The sequence below is a fragment of the Nerophis ophidion genome, linkage group LG20 (assembly GCF_033978795.1).
Source record: "Nerophis ophidion isolate RoL-2023_Sa linkage group LG20, RoL_Noph_v1.0, whole genome shotgun sequence".
NCBI lineage: Eukaryota > Metazoa > Chordata > Actinopteri > Syngnathiformes > Syngnathidae > Nerophis > Nerophis ophidion.
The window spans coordinates 20,439,446-20,455,998 of record NC_084630.1 but is presented as its reverse complement, the minus strand read 5'-3'; the positions used below and the strand labels follow the sequence as shown (position 1 = coordinate 20,455,998).

At 35.3% G+C, this 16,553-nt stretch overlaps 1 protein-coding gene across 1 annotated transcript in view; it reads right to left on the bottom strand.

Annotated features, from left to right (window-relative positions):
- pecam1b (platelet and endothelial cell adhesion molecule 1b) overlaps positions 1-10,602 on the bottom strand; it is a 117,315-nt gene extending 106,713 nt beyond the window's left edge. Inside the window, exon 1 of the mRNA XM_061880682.1 lies at positions 10,584-10,602. The gene's annotated coding sequence lies outside the window, so the exon portion shown is untranslated. The remainder of the gene's footprint in view (positions 1-10,583) is intronic.
- Positions 10,603-16,553: the final 5,951 nt, after the last annotated feature.

Genomic DNA, 16,553 nt, shown 5'->3' with positions numbered 1-16,553 from the left:
CCAAATAAATAGAGGAAGCACGTGGGCTGGACTTTTAGAACATAACTTGGATCTGTAACTAGAATACAGCTCAAAACACGTTTCTCCTCATATGAGCCAAATTGAACTCTGTTTCTGCATGATTCCTTGCTTCTTGTCTGCTTAATAGATGTCATCAGTGTTTGACACTTGGATAAGCATTAATGAGTTCAACTGCAATGAAAATGATCTTGGGAAGTTTTATATGACACGGCAGACACATACGGTCAAAAGTTTACATACACTTGTAAAGGACATAATGTCATGGCTGTCTTGAGTTTCCAATCATTTCTACAACTTGTGATTGGAGCACATACTTGGTGGTCCCCAAAAAGAAACATTCATGAAGTTTGGTTCTTTTTTAAATTAATTATGGGTCTACTGAAAATGTGAGCAAATCTGCTGGGTTAAAAGTAATGTTGTCCTCAAGGGCCGTTGATATAGTTATTATCAATTGTGCTGAAGCTGTATTTTTCTATCCGTGCAAAGCTGGCAATCCAAAACATGTCAAGACTCGGACTGTTGACTGCCAAGGCCGAACATCGAGTACCAGGACGCAGAAAAAGCAGAGACAGGGCGATATCACCAGCGTCAACACGTTTGTATTTTATCAATATTCATATATTGTGTCTAACTGGAGTTTGGAGATTGCCCCCTTCCCTCAGCGACAGCTTCAGTGATGTAACCAGGGACCTCCCAAATAAATAGAGGAAGCACGTGGGCTGGACTTTTAGAACGTAGTTTGGATCTGTAACTAGAATACAGCCCAAAACACGTCTCAAATTCAACTCTGTTCCTGCATGATTCCTTGCTTCTTGTCTGTTTAATAAATGTCATCAGTGTTTGAACCTGACACTTGGATAAGCGTTAATGACTTCAACTGCAATGAAAATGATCTTGGGAAGTTTTATATGACACGGCAGACACATTCGGTCAAAAGTTTACATACACTTGTAAAGAACATAATGACATGGCTGTCTTGAGTTTTCAATCATTTCTACAACTCTTATTTTTTTGTGATGTAGCGATTGGAGCGCATACTTGTTGGTCACAAAAAAAACCATTCATGAAGTTTGCTTCTTATATGAATTAATTACGGCTCTACTGAAAATGTGACTAAATCTGCTGGGTTAAAAGTACCTTTATGCTTAAGGGCCGTTGCTAAAGTTATTATCAATTGTGCTGAAGCTGTATTTTTCTATCTGTGCAAAGCTGGCAATCCAAAGGATTGCAAGTAATCTCATATCAGTGTTGTGTCCAGACTCGGTGTGACGCTTGGGTGGCATCGTGGTGAGGTTTTGTTCTCCCATGGATGCAGTAGAATGTAACACAGCATGAAGGTAGGAATTATGATTTATTTCTAACTACAAAAACAAACTAATAATGGAAATACTGGCACAAAGGCACTAGAGACAAACCAACCGAACTAGCATGGGAGCTTGAAGGAACAAAAAGCGCTAGCATGTAAACTAGGGACAAGCAAACAAAAGAATAGCGTGGAAGCTAATGAATACAAAAATTCTTTACCATAATGCGGGAAGAGCGACGTCACCTGGGATAGCAAACGAGAATCCGACAACCAATGAAAAACAAGGGCAGGCTTAAATAGAAGGGGCGGCATAGCTCGGTTGGTAGAGTGGCAGTGCCAGCAACTTGAGGGTTGCAGGTTCGATTCCCGCTTCCGCCATTCCAGTCACTGCCGTTGTGTCCTTGGGCAAGGCACTTTACCCACCTGTTCCCAGTGCCACCCACACTGGTTTAAATGTAACTTATATATTGGGTTTCACTGTGTAAAGCGCTTTGAGTCACTAGAGAAAAGCGCTATATAAACATAATTCACTTCAATTCACTAATCAAAAAGCAGGTGCATGTGAAAAGCAAGGCAGGTGACACAAATGGGTAACTATGGAAACGGAACAAAACAGGAAGTGCCACCGGGAACTAAGGAAGTCAAACAAGACGAGATACAAAACGTAACCAAAACCAGAATATGTCATGATCCGAGGAGCGGATCATGACACTCGGCCTGCTGACTGCCAAGGCCGAACATCGAGTACCGGGACGCTGACAAAGCAGAGACGGGGCGATATCACATTTGTATTTTATTAATATTCATATATTGTGTCTAATTGGAGTTGTCGAGATTGCCCCCTTCCCTCAGCGACAGCTTCAGTGATGTAACCAGGGACCTCCCAAATAAATAGAGGAAGCACGTGGGCTGGACTTTTAGAACGTAGTTTGGATCTGTAACTAGAATACAGCCCAAAACACGACTCTCCTCATTTGAGCCAAATTAAACTCTGTCTCTGCATGATTACTTGCTTCTTGTCTGTTTAATAGATGTCATCAGTGTTTGAACCTGACACTTGGATAAGCGTTAATGAGTTCAACTGCAATGAAAATGATCTTGGGAAGTTATATATAACACGGCAGACACATACGGTCAAAAGTTTACATACACTTGTAAAGAACATAATGTCATGGCTGTCTTGAGTTTTCCAATCATTTCTACGACTTATTTTTTTGTGATAGAGTGGTTGGAGCACATACTTGTTGGTCACAAAAAAAACATTCATGAAGTATGGTTCTTTTATGAATTAATTATGGCTCTACTGAAAATGTGACTAAATCTGCTTGGTCAAAAGTAACTTTATGCTTAAAGGACGTTGCTATAGTTATTATCAGTTGTGCTGAAGCTGTATTTTTCTATCTGTGCAAAGCTGGCAATCAAGAGGATTGCAAGTTGTCTCGTATCGGTGTTGTGTCCAGACTCGGCCTGCTGACCGCCAAGGCCGAACATCGAGTACCGGGACGCTGACAAAGCAGAGACGAGGAGATATCACCACCGTCAACACGTTTGCATTTTTGTATAATCATATATTGTGTCTAACTGGAGTTGTCGAGATTGCCCCCTTCCCTCAGCGACAGCTTCAGTGATGTAACCAGGGACCTCCCAAATAAATAGAGGAAGCATGTGGGCTGGACTTTTAGAACGTAGTTTGGATCTGTAACTAGAGTACAGCCCAATACATGTCTCTCCTCATATGAGCCAAATTGAACTCTGTCTCTGCATGATTCCTTGCTTCTTGTCTGTTTAATAAATGTCATCAGTGTTTGAACCTGACACTTGAAGAAGCGTAAATGAGTTCAACTGCAATGAAAATGATCTTGGGAAGTTTTATACAACACGGCAAAAGTTTACATACACTTGTAAAGAACATAATGTCATGGCTGTTTTGAGTTTCCAATCATTTTTACAACTCTTATTTTTTTGTGATAGAGTGATTGGAACACATACTTGTTGGTCACAAAAAAACATTCATGAAGTTTGATTCTTTTATGAATTAATTATGAGTCTACTGAAAATGTGAGAAAATGTACTGGGTCAAAAGTATTTTTGCTTACATGTCCTTTGGCAAGTTTCACTGCAATAAGGCGCTTTTGGTCGCCATCCACAAGCTTCTGCTTGAATTTTTGACCACTCCTTTTGACAAAATTGGTGCAGTTCAGCTTTTTTCCTGAAATATAAATTTTCTGCCATTTTCGGGTTTTGTTGGGACTCCTGTTAACATTTTGAGACATCTCCTACAACTACAGCACCAGTATTGTGCTGGTGAAGCAAGTGCGTTTTATTTGAATATTTTTGTGTAAGGGTCCCCCCTTTAAGACATTTTAGCGAAAAAATATTTTCCAAATATATGCATTTTCTGCAATTTTTGGATTTTATCCGGACTCCTGATGACGTTTTGAGACATCTCCTACAACTACAACTCCAGTATTGTGCTGCTGAAGCAAGTCCGTTTTTCTGAATATTTTGTAAGGTCCCCCCCCCCACGACGTTTTAGCGAGTTTTTTCCTCTGCAAAATATTTATTTTCTGCCATTTTCAGGTTTTGTTGGGACTCCTGATGACGTTTTGAGACATCTCCTACAACTACAGCACCAGTATTGTCTTGCTGAAGCAAGTTTGTTTTTTGGGGGGGGTTTTGTAAGGGTCCCCCCCTTACAACATTTTTGCGATTTTTTTTTCTTTGTAAAATATTCCTTTTTCGCCGTTTTCAGGTTTTGTCGGGACTCCTGATGACAATTTGAGACATCTCCTACATCTGTAACACCAATATTGTGCTGCTGAAGCAAGTCAGTATTTTTGAATTTTTTGTAATGGTCCCCTTTCTAAGACATTTCAGCGAAAAAACGTTTTCCAAAAATATGCATTTTCTGCCATTTTGGGGTTTTGTCGGGACTCCTGATGACGTTTTGAGACATCTCCTACAACTACAGCATCAGTTTTTTGCTGCTGAAGCAAGTCCGTTTTATTGAATTTTTTGTAAGGGGGGACCCTTACAAAAAATTCACCTTAAGACATTTGAGCGATTTTTTATATCTGTAAAATATAGATTTTTTTGCCATTTTCGGGTTTAGTTGGGACTGCTGATGACATTTTGAGACATCTCCTCCAACTACAGAACCAGTTTTGTGCTGTCGAAGCAAGTTCGTTTTTTTTCATCGAAAAAAAGTTTTCCAAAAAATATATTTTTTTTTTTTTGCAGTTTTCGGGCTGTGTCGGGACTCCCGATGCCATTTGAGACATCTCCTACAACTACAGTACCAATATTGTGTTTCTGAAGCAATTCTGGTTTTTTTGAATTTTTTGTAAGGTACTTACTGGACTGTGCGACATTTTAGCGAAAAACAAGTTTTCTGAAAATATGCATTTTCTGCCATTTTCAGGTTTTGTCAGGACTCCTGATGAGGTTATGAGACATCTACAACTATAGCACCAGTTTTGTGCTGCTGAAGAAAGTCCGTTTTTAAAAAAAATTTTGTAAGGTCCCCCATTATGACATTTTAGCGATTTTTTATCTCTGTAAAATATTGATTTTTTTGCCATTTTCGGGTTTAGTTGGGACTACTGATGACGTTTTGAGACATCTCCTACAACTACAGAACCAGTTTTGTGCTGCTGAAACAAGTCTTTTTTTTTTTTTTTGTAAGGGTCCCCTCTTACGACATTTTTGCGAAAAAAAGTTTTCCAAAAATATGCATTTTCTGCCATTTTGGGGTTTTTTCAGGACTCCTGATGACATTTTTAGACATCTCCTTCAACTACAGCACCAGTTTTGTGCTGCTGAAGGAAAACTGTTTTTTTTATTTTTGTAAGGGTCCCCCTTACGACATTTTAGCGAAAAAAAGTTTTCCAAAAATATACATTTTCTGACATTTTTGGGTTTCGTCAGGACTCCTGATGACGTTTTGAGACATCTCCTACAACTACAGCACAAATTTTGTGCTGCTGAACCAAGTCCGTTTTATTGGATTTTTCGTAAAAAAAATGACATTTGACATTTTGAGACATCTCCAACTACAGAACCAGTTTTGTGCTCCTGAAGGAAGTTCGTTTTTTTTTGTTTTTTTTTGTAAATGACTTACGACATTTTAGCGAAAAAAATGTTTTCCAAAAATATACTTTTTTTTTTTTTTGCAGTTTTCGGGTTGTGTCGGGACTCCCGATGCCATTTGAGACATCTTCTACATCTACAGTACCAATATTGTGCTGCTGAAGCAATTCCGTTTTTTGGAATTTTTGTAAGGGTCCCCTCCAAGGACATTTCAGCGAAAAAAACTTTTACAAAAATATGCATTTTCTGCCATTTTTGGGTTTTGTCGAGACTCCTCATGACGTTTTGAGACATCTCCTACAACTACAGCATCAGTTTTGTGCTGCTGAAGCAAGTCCGTTTTATTGAATTTTTCGTAAGGGTCCCCCTGACGACATTTTAACGATTTTTTATCTCTGTAAAATATAGATTTTTTGCCATTTTCGGGTTTTGTTGGGACTGCTGATGACATTTTGAGACATCTCCTCCAACTACAGAACCAGGTTTGTGCTGTTGAAGCAAGTTCATTTTTTTTTTTTGTAAAGGTCCCTCCTTACGACATTTTAGGGAAAAAAGTTTTCCAAAAAATATACTTTTTTTTGCAGTTTTCGGGTTGTGTCGGGACTCCCGATGCCGTTTGAGACATCTTCTACAACTTCAGTACCAATATTGTGCTGCTGAAGCAATTCCATTTTTTTGAATTTTTGAAAGGGTCCCCCCTTATGACATTTTAGCGAAAAAAAACTTTTACAAAAATATGCATTTTCTGCCATTTTTGGGTTTTCTCTGGACTCCTGATGACGTTTTGAGACATCTCCTACAACTACAGCATTAGTATTGTCTTGCTGAAGAAAGTTTGTTTTTTGTTTTTTTTGTAAGGGTCCCCCCCTTACAACATTTTAGCAATTTTTTTTTCTTTGTAAAATATTCCTTTTTTTGCCCTTTTCAGGTTTTATCGGGACTCCAGATGACAATTTGAGACATTTCCTATATCTATAGCACCAATATTGTGCTGCTGAAGCAAGTCAGTATTTTTTAATTTTTTGTAAGGACATTTCAGCAAAAAAAAGTTTTCCAAAAAAATGCATTTTCTGCCATTTTTGGGTTTTGTCAGGACTCCCGATGAGGTTTTGAGAAATCTCCTACAACTACAGCACCAGTATAATGCTGCTAAAGCAAGTCCGTTTTCTTGAATTTTAGCGATTTTTTATCTCTGTAAAATATAGATTTTTTTTGCCATTTTCGGGTTTAGTTGGGACTCCTGATGACGTTTTGAGACATCTCCTCCAACTACAGAACCAGTTTTGCGCTGCTGAAGCAAGTCTGTTTTTTTTTTTATTTCCCTCCTTACGACATTTTAGCGAAAAAAAGTTTTCCAAAAATATGCATTTTCTGCCATTTTGGGTTTTGTTAGGACTCAATAAGGATGTTTTGAGGCATCTCTTACAACTACCGCACCAGTATTGTGCTGCTGAAGCAAATCTGTTTTTTTTTTTGTAAGGGTCCCCCTTACGATGTTTTAACGAAAAAAAAGTTTTCCAAAAATATGATTTTTTCGCCTTTTTGGGGTTTTGTCCAGACTCCAGATGATGTTTTGAGACATCTCCTTCAACTAAGACACTCCCCTTTTTCAACTACACCGTCTCTCTCCAGCTGTGATGCATGTGAAACCCCAAAGTGACAAATAAACAGCAGAATATACAGTCTGTCACATAGAGAGAGGGATGTTTGACTAGCCTTTTTGCAGTAGGTGCTTAAAACCCACTAGAGTGCTCCCGTCAAATGGAGGATGTTTGATTAGCCTTTTTTGCAGGACGTCCTTTAAATACATTTCGAGGATTTCTGATTTGGATTTTCGCGGTAGATTATTTAAAACCAACAGAGCCTTTCTGTCATGTAGAGCAGTGTTTCTCAAATGGGGGTATGCGTACCCCTGGGGGTACTTGAAGGTATGCCAATGGGTACGTGAGATTTTTAAAAAGTATGCTAAAAAAAAAGCAACAATTCAAAAATCCTTTATAAATATATGTGGAAGAGTGGCCGTGCGCAACCCGAGGGTCCCTGGTTCAATCCCCACCGAGTACCAACCTCGTCACGTCCGTTGTGTCCTGAGCAAGACACTTCACCCTTGCTCCTTATGGGTGCTGGTTAGCGCCTTGCATGAAAGCTCCCTCCATCAGTGTGTGAATCGGTAAGTGTGGAAGTAGTGTCAAAGTGCTTTGAGTACCTTGAAGGTAGAAAAGCGCTATACAAGTACAACCCATTTATTTATTTATTTATTTATTTAACTACAGCACCAATATTGTGCTGCTGAAGCAAGTCCGTTTTTTTGAAAAATTTTTCAGGGCACCCCCTTACGACATTTTGGTGAATTTTTTTTTTAACGCAAAATATGCATTTTCTGCCATATTTCGGGTTTAATCGGGACTCCTGGTGAGGTTTTGAGACATGCCCTACAACTACAGCACCAGTATTGTGCTGCTGAAGCAAGTCCGTTTTTTTATTTTTTTTTATTTATGAAATTTTAGCGAAAAAAAGTTTTCCAAAAATATACACTTTCTGACAGTTTTGGCAAGATATGGACTTTTCCTAAAAAACGTTAGTGCCTCAAGGTTATATTTTAACTTTCTGTTGTTGTCAATGTTCTAATAAATGGAAAATGAGCAATTTTGTGTTTGTTGAAGTGGACATCTAACATTGGAGTCAATGAGAGATTTACTGTAACCGACTTTCTTGGCTTTGAGGGCCAACAGGAGTCAAATGGGACACATGTGCTCCATAAAAATGACTGTGGAGAGACGGAGCCGACAGCGGGGTAGGACAAAACGCGGTCCTACTCAAGATGGAGGCCAGGAGGCGGAGTGTGCGGCGGATCAGAGAGGTGGGGCACGCCTGGAGCGACGCTGCAGCTATCGGAGCCAGGTGTGTAAGACACACACCTGCTCTCAATCCGTGCATCTTCTCCTGCAGTATAAAAGGGGAGAAGGAAGAGCAATCTGGGCAGAAGACGGAGGAGAAACAACAGTGAAAGACGACGAGAGCGACCAGAAGAAAGATGAGCCCGCGAGGAAGACGAAGCCACCGGCCACCGGAAGGCGAGCCGAGATGAGCAGCAAAGGAGGTCGCGCTGGAAATCGACGTGACCGACTGTGAAATATTATTGAAATAATAAACGAGTGGCAAACCTGCTACGAGGCGTCTTGCATCGATGGTCCACGATGGCGGCTGGAAACCTGTCACAGTGACCTTTTAAGAGAGACGACACGTGTGTCAAGGTTTTCACCGAAACACATGACAGTGGCGTAAGAGATGTGGCCACGAGGACAGGTTGTTCACCAAAAAAAAAGGAAAAAAAGGCACATTTTCAAGGCTTCCACAATCTATTAAATTAGCGCGGATGCCATCCATTTTAATGAAGGAAGACCGAAGGCGCTCGCCTCCTTCCGATGGCCGTCCAGACAAAACCGAACATTGGACGTCAAAACTTTGTAGCCAGGGTCCAAGTAGACGTGTGTGTGAACAAAATGAGACATCAAGCGCCGAGCTTTGTCAAAGAACGGCTGAGCTGCGAGAGGAGTAATCTTGTCTCTGAGCAATCCTCCATTCGTTAGTTTAGTCTTTATTTGAAGGGACAAAGCACAGAAATATTAAGCTCAAAGACAGATATGTTCTTTAACGGATTATAAATACCGTATTTCCTTGAATTGACGCCGGGGCGCTAATTATTTTAAAACCTCGCACTTACCAAAGGCATGTTGTACATTTAGGCCTGCGCTTATAAATTTGAGTGTGATGTAAGGATACCCTCATGAAAAGGATATTTAATAAAAAAACTTTACTATGGTCTTACCTTTACTTATAAATGAAGTCCAGCTCCTTCTGATCAAAAGCATCGATAACTTGTTTATAGAAGTCTTCCTTATCTTTCTGCAGTTTTAAAAGTCTCTCTGTCTCGATGGAGATCTTCATTTATTACCTCCTGCTTCGATTGAAAGTCCATTTTAGAAAACTGTTTTATTTTAGATATGTAATCCTCCATGTTAAAAGTGCAAGCGAGAGGAAAAAATAAACGATCGCTGCTCACTCTTGCTGCTTGTTGTCACTTCTTCTGCAGCCGAGTAGTCGCAAGAAGGATCACTAGCGCCCTCTACCACCAGGAGGCGGGAGTCATTTAATGACTCATATTTGACACACGCAGCTATGGTATATTAATAAAACATAGCTGCTTAATGTTCTTTTTAGCATATTCAATAGTTTGGACCTTAATCCTACTGAATCCTACTTAATCTACTTCCCTTTATGCGATTTCAAATGATTGAAATCAGCCTCCTCCATTTTGAAAATGATGACAGGTGAAGTATCACTCGTGACGTGACAAGTTTGACCCGGGGGAAATTCCAGGCATATGCTAATTATTTTGCGAAACGAGTTTGACCCGGGGAAATTCTAGACATGCGCTAATAAAAATACTATTTTGCGGAACGAGTTTGACCCAGCGTTTATCCTGAGCCGGCTTTAATTCTAAGCATGCGCTAATTATTTTGCGAAACGAGTTTAACCCGGCAATAGTTCTAGGCAGGCGCATACCGGCGGCAATTCAAGGAAATACGGTAGCTCATTCCCATCTGCAGTCCATGGCTACCTAAATTAAAGGGATACAAAAATCATGCAATAAAATCATACTATAGCATGTCATCAAATTAAGAAACGTCATAAAATGCCCTTTCATGAACACACTTAATATACGATACAACCACACCTCATTTACATCATGACACCTTGTTCACATCTGGCATCATTTGTACAAACAACCATGATTTTAACACACACACCTCACAATTTACAACAAAAAGGCTGTCATGGATGACTATAACCCACATTAAGTTGACGTGTCAAACAAAGTGTCCACCTTATTGACCGGGTGAGCAGCTTTGATTGCTCCCAGGCTACTTTTTAACTTCAGAGTAATCTTTTAGACTTTTCATTAAAAGTGCATGTACCCATTCAATTGGCCCTTTTAAAAAAAAATTAATTCATGATTAGCGTCGTCATGGTAACATGACTTGTAATAATATGGGCCAGCTGCAATGCAAGCGTCCATTCTCTGCTGGGCAGCACTGCAGCAGGCCCATAACAAGTACACAGCATCCGTGGACGTGCAGACGTGTCATAAATTGAAAAGACTTACCACCAAAGCTTCTTTAAGGCTCAACAACGACGCTGCTGAGCTTTAGGAGGAAATGTTTGTCGAGCACATTGACTCACACAAACCGTGGGAAAACAAGATGGATGCTCTGACCTTCAACCTTAGACAGGTGACAGCCCCAAAAAAAGGGAGCGTTTCTAACTGAAAGTATTTCCTTAAACCACCACAGAGGGGCACTGTGTGATAATATACCATTGTTTTTTCTAATTTGGGGGTAAGGCTACAACATTTTAGTGGAAAAAAAATTTACAGATAAAAACTGACATTTATTCTTTATATATTGTTACATATAAACACTGACATTGTTTATATATTGTTATTTACAGATAAAAACTGACATGTAAAATTTGTATATTGTTTATTTACAGATAAACACTGACAATAATTATGAATTATTGACAGATAAACACTAACAATTATTATTTATATATTATTTACAACTAAACACTAACATGTATTATTTATATATTGCTATTTAAAGATAAAAACTGAAATGTAGTATTTATATATTGTTTATTTACAGATAAACACTGACATTTAATAATTATAAATTTACAGATAAACACTAACAATTATTATTTATATATTTACACATAAACCCTGACATTTACTATTTATATATTGCTATTTAGAAATAAAAACTGACATTTTGTTTTTATATTATTGTTATTTACAGATGAAAACTGACATTTTTTATTTATATATTGTTATTCACAAATAAAAACTGACATTTATTCTTAATGTATTGTTATTTACAGATAAACACAGACACTTATTATTTATAGATTGTTACATACAAACACTGACATCATATATATATATATATATATATATATATGGTTATTTACAGATAAAAACTGACATTTAATAATTATAAATTATTTACAGATAAGCACAAACATTTATTATTTATATATTATTTACAGATAAACACTGACATTTATTATTGGTATATTATTTACAACTAAACACTAATATTTATAATTCATATATTGCTATTTAAAGATAAACACTGACATTTAGTTTTTATATATTGTTATTTATAGATAAAAACTGCTATTTATTTTTATATATTGTTACATATAAACACTGACATTTACTATTAATATATTGTTTACGGACAAAAACTGACATTTATTATTTATATATTGTTTATTTACAGACACACCAACATTTAACATTCATATATTATTTACAGATACACACTAACATGTATTGTTTATATATTGCTATTTAAAGATAAACACTGACATTTAGTTGTTATATATTGTTATTTGACATGTATTCTTTATATATTGTTACATATAAACACTGACATTTATTATTCATATATTGTTATTTACAGATTTACTGACATTTAATATTAACATATTATTTAAAGATGAACACTAACATTTATTTATTATTTACTGATAAACAGTGACATTTACTATTTACATATTGTTTCTTTACAGATAGACACTGACATTTATTATTTACATATTGTTCATTTACAGATAAACACTGACATTTATTATTTGTATATTGTTTATTTACAGATAAACAATGCCATTTATTATTTATATATTATTTACGGATGAAAACTGAAATGTGTTTCATATATTTTTCTCAATAAGCACTGACATGTATTATTTATATATTGTTATTTACAGATAAACACTGACATTTATTATTTATATATATCTTTTACAGATAACAACTGACCATTGTATATATATTTTCCACATAAGCACTGACATTTATTATTTATATATTATTTACAGAAAAACAATAACAGGTATTATTTACAGATGAACACTGACATTTATTATTGACATATTATTTACAGATACAAACTGACATGTTTTCATATATATATTGTTACACATAAGCACTAGCATTTATTATTTATATATTGTTATTTACAGATAAACACTGACATTAAATATTTATATAATATTTAAAGATAAACAGTAACATATATTACTTACTGATAAACACTGACATTAAATATTTATATAATATTTAAAGATAAACAGTAACATTTATTATTTACTGATTAACAGTGACATTTTTTACATATTGTTTATTTATAGATAAACAATGACATGTATTATTTATATATTGTTATTTACAGATAAACACTGACATTTATTTTATATATTTTTCTCAATAAGCACTGTAATGTATTATTTTATATATTATTTACAGATAAAAACTGACCATTGTTTTATATATTTTCCACATAAGTACTGACATTTATTATTTAGATATTGTTATTTACAGATGAACACTGACATTTAATATTTATATATTATTTACAGATAAACACTAACATTTATTATTTACAGATAAACACTGACATTTATTATTGATACATTATTTACAGATACAAACTGACATGTTTTTATATATATTGTTAAACATAAGCACTGGCATTTATTATTTATATATTGTTATTTACAGATAAACACTGACATTAAATATTTATATAATATTTAAAGATAAACAGTAACATTTATTATTTACTGATAAACACTGACATTTTTTACATATTGTTTATTTACAGATAAACAGTGACATTTATTATTTATATATTATTTACAGATAAACACTGACATTTATTAGTTAAATATTGTTTATTTACAGATAAACAATGACATTTATTATTTATATATTATTTACAGATAAAAACTGACATTTGTTTTATATATTTTTCCCAATAAGCACTGACATTTATTATTTATATATTGTTATTTACAGATAAACACTGACATTTATTATTTATATATTATTTACAGATAAACACTGACCATTGTTTTATACATTTTTACACATAAGCACTGACATTTATTACTTAGATAGTGTTATTTACAGATGAACACTGACATTTAATATTTATATATTATTTTCAGAAAAACAATAACATTTATTATTTACAGATGAACACTGACATTTATTATTTATATATTATTTACAGATACAAACTGAAATATTTTTATATATATTGTTACACATAAGCACTGACATTTATTATTTATATATTGTTATTTACAGATTTACTGACATTTAATATTTATATATCATTTAAAGGTAAACACTAACATTTATGTATTATTTACTGATAAACACTGACATTTATTATTTATATTGTTATTTACAGATTTACTGACATTTAATATTTATATATTATTTAAAGATAAACACTAACATGTATGTATTATTTCCTGATAAACACTGACAATTATTATTTACATATTGTTTCTTTACAGATACACACTGACATTTATTTATATAGTATATACAGATAAACACTGACATTTATTATTTATATATAGTTTATTTACAGATAAACACTGACATTTATCATTTATATATTGTTTATTTACAGATAAACAGAGACATTTATTATTTATACATTATTTAGAGATAAAAACTGACCATTGTTTTATATATTTTTCCCAATAAGCACTAACATTTATTACTTAGATATTGTTATTTACAGATGAACACTGACATTTAATAGTTATATATTATTAACAGAAAAACACAAACATTTATTATTTACAGATGAACACTGACATTTATTATTTATATATTATTTACAGATACAAACTGACATGTTTTTATATATATTGTTACACATAAGCACTGACATTTATTATTTATATGGCGCAGTGGAAGAGTGGCCGTGCGCAACCCGAGCGTCGCTGGTTCAAATCCCACCTAGTACCAACCTCGCCACGTCCGTTGTGTCCTGAGAAAGACACTTCACCCTTGCTCCTGATGGGTGCCGGTTGGCGCCTTGCATGGCAGCTCCCTCCATCAGTGTGTGAATGTGTGTGTGAATGGGTAAATGTGGAAGTAGTGTCAAAGCGCTTTGAGTGCCTTGAAGGTAGAAAAGCGCTATACAAGTACAACCCATTTATTTATTTATTTACAGATTTACTGACATTTAATATTTATATATTATTTAAAGATAAACACTAACATTTATTTATTATTTACTGATAAACACTGCCTCAGTTATCAAAATTACTCTATTTAGTGTGTGTTTATTGCTAAGTCATTTCAATTGGTTCCGCTAAGTGAGCTGTACCTATAAGAAACGCGTAGGTAGGTCACGTGTTTAGACTACGGAAGCATTTCAAACTGGTGCGCACAACGCCACTTCACTCCTCGTGTTTCTCAGCAAACAACTATTACATCTTATGCTGTTCGTGGCATCGTTGGTATGTACCTGTCTTTAATGTTTATAGTACACAATGAATCATATTTAGCTGTAAAATGTGTGTGTTGTATGATGTTAGACGATCTCTGATTACATCACTTGTCCATGCCTGTTAACTTTTATTTGTTGTCATCTGCTTCCATCTAGTGGACGTTTGTTGTACTGTTACTTAAGACAATTGACCGGAAAACAGCAGAGCGCTCATTTGTAACTGGTATTTGTCATCAGTGTAAGACTTAAAGTTGTGTATTCACCGTGTTTGTCATCAGTGTAAGACTTAAAGTTGTGTATTCACCGTGTTTGTCATCAGTGTAAGACTTAAAGTTGTGTATTCACCGTGTTTGTCATCAGTGTAAGACTTAAAGTTGTGTTCACCGTGTTTGTCGTCAGTGTAAGACTTAAAGTTGTGTATTCGCCGTGTTAGTCGTCAGTGTAAGACTTAAAGTTGTGTATTCGCCGTGTTAGTCGTCAGTGTAAGACTTAAAGTTGTGTATTCACCGTGTTGGTCATCAGTGTAAGACTTAAAGTTGTGTGTTCACCGTGTTTGTCATCAGTGTAAGAATTAAAGTTGTGTATTCACCGTGTTTGTCATCAGTGTAAGACTTAAAGTTGTGTATTCACCGTGTTTGTCATCAGTGTAGGACTTAAAGTTGTGTATTCACAGTGTTTGTCATCAGTGTAAGACTTAAAGTTGTGTATTCACCGTGTTTGTCGTCAGACGAAGACTTAAAGTTGTGTATTCACCGTGTTTGTCATCAGTGTAAGACTTAAAGTTGTGTGTTCACCGTGTTTGTCATCAGTGTAAGACTTAAAGTTGTGTATTCACCGTGTTTGTCGTCAGAGGAAGACTTAAAGTTGTGTATTCACCGTGTTGGTCATCAGTGTAAGACTTAAAGTTGTGTATTCACCGTGTCTGTCGTCAGTGTAAGACTTAAAGTTGTGTATTCACCGTGTTGTTTGTGTTGTGTCTTCTGTATATTCACCACTTTGTGTTGTGTCTTGTGTATATTCACCACTTTATTGTGTTGTGTCTTCTGTATATTCACCACTTTATTGTGTTGTGTCTTCTGTATATTCACCACTTTATTGTGTTGTCTTCTGTATATTCACCACTTTATTGTGTCGTCTTCTGTATATTCACCACTTTATTGTGTCGTCTTCTGTATATTCACCATTTTATTGTGTCGTCTTCTGTATATTCACCACTTTATTGTGTTGTCTTCTGTATATTCACCACTTTATTGTGTTGTGTCTTCTGTATATTCACCACTTTATTGTGTTGTGTCTTCTGTATATTCACCACTTTATTGTGTTGTGTCTTCTGTATATTCACCACTTTATTGTGCTGTGTCTTCTGTATATTCACCACTTTATTGTTTCGTCTTCTGTATATTCACCACTTTATTGTGTTGTGTCTTCTGTATATTCACCACTTTATTGTGTCGTCTTCTGTATATTCACCACTTTATTGTGCTGTGTCTTCTGTATATTCACCACTTTATTGTGCTGTGTCTTCTGTATATTCACCACTTTATTGTGCTGTTGTCTTCTGTATATTCACCACTTTATTGTGCTGTTGTCTTCTGTATATTCACCACTTTATTGTGTTGTCTTCTGTATATTCACCACTTTATTGTGTTGTGTCTTCTGTATATTCACCACTTTATTGTGTTGTGTCTTCTGTATATTCACCACTTTATTGTGCTGTCTTCTGTATATTCACCACTTTATTGTGTTGTCTT